We start from the raw sequence: 8,286 nt of genomic DNA, 5'->3' as shown, positions 1-8,286 counted from the left end.
AACGAATTGTAACAAAGAGGTGTCATTTCACATTTTGTCCTGCCGCCTATCGTACACTGCTATACGCTGCTATGCATGCGAATCTTTGTCGCCTTTGCGGCTTTACACAGGATGCCCCGCCACTCCAGTTCGTGTTGGCAACCCTATTACCGAGATCTTCCTCGGCACAAAGGTGGGGTGCCCACGGGCCCAAAAGGGCAGCGACACGTCGCAACGTGGTGCCACGTTGGGGATGGTACAGAGGCCTCCTTCTCCTCGGCCGCCGCCTGAGAGACCCAGCTCCGCCCGGAGAGGGGCACCCTGCCGGTGCTGGCGCCCTTTTCCGGCCGTACTTTGGATGACGTGCGCAGTTCGGACCCCATCCCGCCCTTCCCCGAAGAAGCAAACGTGGGGGGGGGGGGGGTGCACTGTGCGACTCGTGTGTGATATCGGAGGACACACACAACCGTAGCACACAACACCAGGAGCAGCAGCGGCTGCAGAACACCCTTCGAGAAGCGTTGGAACCGGGAGCTCCGAACAGCGCCAGGCAACGTATGCTGATACAGTTTGCCACAGCTCTCCACCAGGGCCAGCACGTGCCACATGGCCCTACAGCCCGGGACACCTCAGCCGACGGCAGCCTCATTAACATTGATGATGTCTAAAACTTTTGTCGGTGGTGTTAATTTTTTTTTCCTCTTTTTCGTTATTCCATGGTGTGTTGTTCGACCCTGCCGATTCTCCGTGACTTTTTCTTTCATTGTCGTTTTCTCCTTTTTTTTCAAACCCCTGGGAGGGGTTTGGTCTTGTGGTGGGGGAATGTGGGCCATGTAACCTCGAGCGAGCGCTTGGCGGGACGGAGCCGGCCACGACCTTCTGCGCATGTCACACCAGCCGGTCATGTGCACGCGTGTGTGCACGCGACCCTTAATCGAGACTAGATAAGCGGGGAGCGATCGGCGCCGAGGGTTTTTTTACTTGATCGGGTGTTGTAGCGAGCGACGCGGCGGTGTGTTTCGGTCGGCGTCAAGGGTGCGGCCATTTCCTGCCGGAGCAGCAACTTACGCGAGTGAATTCGTCTGGGGGGGGCGTTTATTTTCGCTCGCGCGCGCTTTACCAGGCCGCATGTGTATCCGCCCGCGGTGTTTCTTTTTATTTTCGAGAATACGGATACTTTGTTGACTCCACGGTGCAACGTTTGCAGTACCCGTAGACCCCTCTTCTGCATCTATCCCTTGATATACTCTAACCGAGTTGATTTCTTCTGTTTATTTTTCCCTAACATAATTAAAGTGTTTTTGTTCCTGAGGCAGCATTTTTTGGTGGTCTTTCGTCGCTAGGTGTGCGGCTTCAGAGCCCCCTGAGAGAAGGCGGAGGCCTTCAGCACGTAATTAATGCAGCTGCAGACAGAAGCCGAACGGGTGCGCACGCTTCTTCTTCCACTTCCTTCTTACCTCCTCCATGCTCTGCTTGAGATCAAGTCCGTAACACTTTCCCCGTCGCAGGCGAAGCCCTCCGGGCGAGTCAATCTTCAGCGCGAGGATGACCGGGTTTCATACACGTGACGTGAGCAAGCTCAGTTCGTGAAGAACGTCGTCCACTTTTTGGTGCGGCGTGCAATTCGATAGGTGAGGTCACTAATTTATCTCGAGGATAACATGGAGACCGATATAGTGCGCGAGCAGTTTCGGACTTAAGCCACGCTTCCTTAAGGGGCGCCAAAGCCAGACCATCTCGTCAGGGAAGTAGGCGACGTGGCGATGGTGGTCTTCGTAGCGGGTTTTAGAGCGCTTTTGTGAAGCAAGAGTTCTAGGCGGGCTATCCGACAGGCTTCTTCAGCCCGGCATAGGAGCTGAGCAATCACAGGATCGTCGTTTGTTGAGAACGGGAGGATGGTCTCGAGGGTATGTCGAGGAGACCGGGCATAAAGGAGAAAGAATGGACTGTAACTTGTTGTTTCCTGTTGGGCGGTATTGTATGCGTACGTTATAAATGGTAGCACAGAGTCCCAGTCATTGTGGTCGGCGGCGACGTACAATGAAAGCATGTTGGTGAGTGTCCGGTTGGTTCGCTCGGTCAACCCATTTGTTTACGGATGATACGAGGTAGAATCTCGAAAATGCGTTTGGCACAGACAAAGGAGTTCTTCGACAACATCAGCGATGAACTGACGACCTCGGCCGCTGATCAACACTCGGGGAGGCCCATGCCGCAGTATAACAGAGTGCAGCAGGAAGAGGGAGACTTGGTGTGCAGTAGCCTATAGAAGAGCTGCCGTCTCACAGTAACGAGTGTGACAATCAGTGCAGATGACAATCCAGCGGTTGCAAGAATAAGGCTTGGGAAAGGGTCCCAAGAGGTCTACCCCGACCTTCTCAAAAGGGAATCTTGGAGGATTTACAGGGTGAAGGAGACCAGGAAGAGTGCCGGTGGGGTGTTTGTGACTCGCACACTTAGCACAGCTAGCCACATACTTCTCAGTGGTTTCACGCATCCGTGGCCAGTAGACATGTTCTTGGGTGCAATAGAGCGTGCGTGCATATCCCAGGTGTCCCGAATCGGGGTCATCATGCATAACGCGCAAAACAGAGGAGTGTAGGCTGACGGGCAACACTAGACGGTAGCGGAGACCAGTGGCATAATAGTCCTTTCTGTACAAAAGACCACTCATAGACAATAGAGACTGAAAGCTGTAGGGAGTCCTGTAGCGGTAAAGAACGGTTGGAGGTTCTCGTCCTTCCTCTGCTGAGTGCGGAACGTACGGGTTTCAGAGAATGGAGGTAAAGCCGCAGCGATGTAATGATCAAAATTGTCGGCGTCACATTCCGTCGTGGGAAGCGATAAACGTGAGAGGCAGTCCGCGTGCCAGCGTCCGCTCTTGTACGAAACTGTGTAATAGAACTCTTGAAAACGGATTGCCCACCGTGCATGACGGCCAGATGGGTCACGGAGGTTTATCAGCCAGCACAAAGAATGATTATCAGTAACCGCCATGAAGGGTCTCCCGTATAAATCCCAGCAAAACCTCTGAACGGCGAAAACTACAGCGAGGAATTCCTGCTCAGTGATTGTGTAATTGCGTTCAGGTTTGCTTAAGGAACGGCTGGCGTAAGCAATACTCATGTTCCTTGACGCCGTAACGCTGAATCAGCACAGCACCAACGCCAACACCACTGGCGTCCGTGTGCAGTTCCAGTTTAGCAGAAGGGTTGAAATGGCGGAGAATAGGATGTGATGTTAGTAAAACCTTGAGCTGGCGAAAGGTAGAGTCAAGCCCTGATGTCCACTCGAAGGCAGCGTCTTTGTGGAGAAGGCACGTGAGCGGGTTAGCGATGTCAGCAAAATGGAGAATGAAGTGGCGAAAATATGAGCACAGTCCTAGGATTCTTCGAAGTTCCTTCACGCTCTGAGGTGTTGGAAACGATGCAACGACCGCGGTCTTTTGAGGGTTAGGTCTGACGCTTTCACGATCGACGAGGTGTCCTAGTACTAAAATCTGACGCTCATCGAAGCGAGACTTCTTCGAATTAACTACTAACCACCTTTTTTGAAGCAGTCCAGTATTATTGTGATCATTAAATTTCCGGTCAAAAATGACGATATCATCGAGGTAACATATACATATTTGCCATTTTATCCAACGTAGGATCGCGACCATAAATATCTCGAAAGTTGCAGGAGCATTGCAGAGCTCGAAAGGCATTACAATAAATTCAAACAGGCCATCGGGTGTGATAAAAGCCGTTTTCTCCTTGTCGTCAGGGGGCATAGGGATCTGCCAATATCCCAATTGCAGATCGATGGATGAAGGGTATGATGTGGAGAACAGATAATATATGGCGTCATCGATCCGGGGAACGGGATACACGTCTTTCTTTGTTGCAGCATTCAGGCGGCGGTAGTCGACGCAAAAGCGCCATGTACCATTTTCCTTCTTGACCATAATTACAGAGGTGGCCCAGGGACTGCATGACGCTTAAATAACACCCTTTCTAGCATATCCCGAACATGCTCACTGATAACCAGGGGTTCTGTTGGCGACACTTTGTAGGGCTTCTGTCGAATTGGGTGTGAGTAGCCTGTGTCAATGCGATGCTGGGTAAGTGTCACGGGAATGCACCGTGAACCGCTGGGCTCCGAAAATTCAAAGATGAAGGAATACGTGACCAGTAAGGCCTCCAAAGCGTCACGCTGTTCACTGGTTACAGAGAGGCTGATCGTCCGACGCAGTTGTGAGTCAGGGGCTGGAGCGGAAGCAACTTCGCCAGGTGCATCAGTAACCAAAGCCACCAACGGAGTGTCGTTTTGGCTGCACGTCACAATCTTCATATTAACAGGCAAAATACAGGCTGCGAAGAATAATTGATGGCCCACAGCTATTAACAGCCCTCGACTACCGACGGTAGGCAATGAGGAACCTGAATGTATTTCTTTGCACAGTTAGAATAAAGCGGTGCCATCGTAGCGTCAAAGGTGTCGGAGGCACGGCTGGGTCACAAAACTGGGACGCACACCATAGACAGGACTGGCACATTGGTGTGCTCTGTTACGCAGAACATATCCTCACACACCTGTGGCTCCTCTAAAAGTCCAGAAGGAAGGGAACCATCAATGCAGAGTTCCCCAGAGCTGCAGTCGACCGTAGCGCCACACATTCTCAAAACGTCACTGCCTAGAATTATGTCATGCGTGCATCGCGGAAGCACTGAAAGCTCCGCTGCGAATACCGTTTCACCCAGGGACACCGAAAAACTACACATTCCCAGGGGACACATCACCTCACCACCCGCGCCCCATGAAAGTTGACATTTCTGTCCCACACAAACATAACTTTGCGTGCTAACCAATTCTTAAAAGATAAACCTATTATTAAAATGATTTCCCTGGTATCCACTAAAGCTATTGTCGCCACACCATCCACAAGCACATAGATCGTGTTCTTCAACATAACAACAGATGGAATTTCTACAGGCAGCGCACAGTCTCCAGCGGCCTGACCTCCAGCGGCCGCGCTGACTAGGTTTCCGGCAAAAGCGATTGAGGCCGCTGCCGTGGTGAGGGTGAGCGGCGCGCAGAAGAGGCAGGTTGTGGTGAGAAACTTCGGTCGGATGCAGGAGAGTGGCTGCGCGGTCCATCTATCTGGGGATATTCATACGAAGATGGGGTCCATTGCCAGGAGAGTCGTAGAAACAGTTACGTGGCAAAGCATGTTGTACGGGCCGATCGTAACGGGTGAGCGGGCGGTTGCGGCAGTATTGAGCTATGTGCCGCGATCAATGCCGCAGCGGTGGCACACGTTGGTTGTTTGACGAAAACCTTGTTCTCTGGAGGGTTCCGAGCAGGCAGGGCGCATCGGGTAGCGAAACTGATATTCAGGCCTTTGGGCTGAACGCAAAAAATAGCGAGCAGGTGTTGGTTCAGGACAGGGAGGACGATGCGGATCGTAGCGCGACGAGAAGTTAGCCGGGCATGAGCCGTAGCGAGGCGGATTACCAGGGCTATCGAACATTGGCGTCGGGCTGTTGGAGCAAGCGTCGGCGTGTGCCGTATTGATAGAATTCCGAACGGGCATCGAGGGGAGCAAAGAGGGAGCCCCTCGAGAGCCGAAAACGTCAGAGGGCAAGAATGGTGGACACCGTGTAGGGGGCTCGAATCACTGCAGTTCCTGGCGAACTATTTCCCGGATCGTCCGACGACAAGTTCATGAAGCTGTCTTCAACGCTCGCCAAAAATGGAACGTTGGCGAGCCACCCACATTTTGGCGTTATGCGACGAGTCTTCAATTTCTCGAATGTGCGAACGTGCCGAATTACTTCACAGACGGCTTTTAGGTCATCTTTGGCAATTAGAAACTTATAAACATAATCTGCGATGCCCTTCAGAAGATGTCCAACTTTATCTTACTTGGTCATATTAGCGCTCGCTCTTTTGCATGGCTTCATGACCTCCTTTATGTCACCATCATCATCATCACCCTGACTATACCCATTGCAGGGCGAAGGCCTCTCCCATATTTCTCCACTTAATCCGGTTCTGTGCTAGCTGCATCCACTTGACCCCTGCGAACTTCGAAATCTCATCCGCCCACCTAACTTTCTGCCGCCCCCTGCTACGCTTTCCTTCCCTTGGAATCCAGTTTGTTACCCTAAGCGACCATCGGTTATCCTCTCTTCGCACTACATGTCCTGCCCATGTCCATTTCTTCTTCTTAATTTCCACTAGAATGTCGGTAACTTAAATTATTTCTCTGATCTACTCAGCACGCTTCATATCTCTTAATGTTACCCCTACCATTTTTTTTCCATAGCACTCTGGGATGTCCTCAACTTAAGTAGAACTCTCTTGGTTAGCCTCCACGTTTCAGCGCTATAGGTGAGTACAGGTGAGATGCAACTTTTATATACTTTCCTCTCTAGCGATACCGGTAAGCTGCTAGTCATCATCTGCGAGTGCTTGCCAAATCCCCTCCATCCCAATCTTATTCTTCTTGTTATTTCCTTTTCATGGTCCGGATCTGCGGTTACTACCTGTCCTAAGTAGACATATTCGCCTACTACTTCCAGTACTTCGCTACCTAATGTAAACTGCTGTTCCTTCCCGAGGCCGTTGAACATTACCTTAGTCTTCTGCATATTGATTTTCAAGCCTACCTTTCTACTTTTCCTGTCTAGGTCATCAATCATTATTTGCAGTTCATCCCCCGAGTTGCTTAGCAAGGCAATGTCATCAGCAAATCGCAGATTACTGAGGTATTCTCCATCTACCCTTATCCCTAACTGCTCCCATTCCAAGTCTCAGAATACTTCCTCTAAACAGGCTGTGAATAGTACTGGGGAGATTGTGTCTCCTTGCCTAACACCTTTCTTTATGGGAATTTTGTTACTTTATGCAGAACTAGGGTTGCTGTGCAGCCACTATATATATCTTCCAGTACTTTAACGTACAGCTCGTCTACCCCCTGATTTCGCAATGCCTGCATCACCGCCGAGGTTTCAACTGAGTCAAATGCTTTTTCGTAATCAATGAATGCTATGTATAAGGGCTGGTTATATTCCGAGCATTTTTCTATCACCTGATTGATGGTATGGATATGATCGATAGTAGAGTACCGTTTCCGAAACCCTGCTTGATCCTTTGCTTGATCTCAGTGTAAGGTTGTCCTGATTCTATTAGCGATTACCTTAGTAAATACCTTATATGTAACAGGCAGTAAGCTGATTGGTCTGTAATTTTTAAGGTCCTTAGAGTCGCCTTTCTTGTGAATGAGGATAATATTTGCATTCTTCCATGGTTCCGGTACCGTCGATGACACCAGGCACGGCGTATACAGGGTGGCCAGTTTTTCTTGCACGATATCCCCCCGTGCTTCAACAAATCTGTAGTTATCTGATCCTGTCCAGCTGATTTCACCCTTTTCATAGCTTCCAATGCTTTCTTGACCTCGTCCTTCGTCACTGGTGGAACGTCTGACTGTGTTTTCCTACCGCCAATCTTATTACGGTGCTGACTACTTTGCCTACTGTAGAGATCTGTATAGAACTCCTCGGCTACTTTGACTATCGTATCCATATTCGTGATGACGTTGCCAGCGTTGTCCCTTATCGCATGCATCTGGTTTTTGCCTATGCCCAATTTCTTCTTTACCGCTTTAAGGCTTCCCCCGTTCTTTATAGGACGCTGAATTTTCTCCATGTTATACTTCCTTATATCGGCCACCTTGAGCTTATTGATTAGTTTTGATATCTCGGCCAATTCGATCCGGTCTGTTGGATTGGAAGCTTTTCATACTCTCGCGTTTCTTAATCATATCTTTCGTCTCTTTAGACAGCTTACCGGTATCCTCTCTAACTATCCTACCGCCTACTTCTACCGCGCACTCAGTAATGATTGTATCGTGTAGATAAGCGATGCAAGCCTTCGTGCAGCATCATCGGCGCATGCTCGCCACTTGTGTGCCCTTTTCCGGAGCCTGTATAAAACGAGCGCTAATAAACGCTGAGGCGGCTTTCGTTTGCTCGGAACTGGTCTCGGCGGTTACTTGGACGACACAACGAACGATACAATGATATCTCTGAAATTATTGTTCCTTGCTTCTAGGGTAATGTCGCCGTCGTCGGTTAGAACTGAATACCTATTCTGTAGCGAGATCCTGAATTCTTCTGCCCTCCCCCTCACCGCTAATTTGGTGATGGGGTTTCTTTTTGCCAATCTTTTGCGTTCCTTCTTGAGATTTAGGCTAATTCTGCACCTCACCATCCTGTGGTCACTGCATCGCACTTTCCCGATTACCTCTACATCTTGCAC

Source organism: Amblyomma maculatum, chromosome 11, assembly GCF_055883805.1.
Source record: "Amblyomma maculatum isolate TAMU_Amacu chromosome 11, ASM5588380v1, whole genome shotgun sequence".
NCBI classification, from domain to species: Eukaryota; Metazoa; Arthropoda; class Arachnida; order Ixodida; family Ixodidae; genus Amblyomma; species Amblyomma maculatum.
This window is presented reverse-complemented; position numbering follows the sequence as displayed.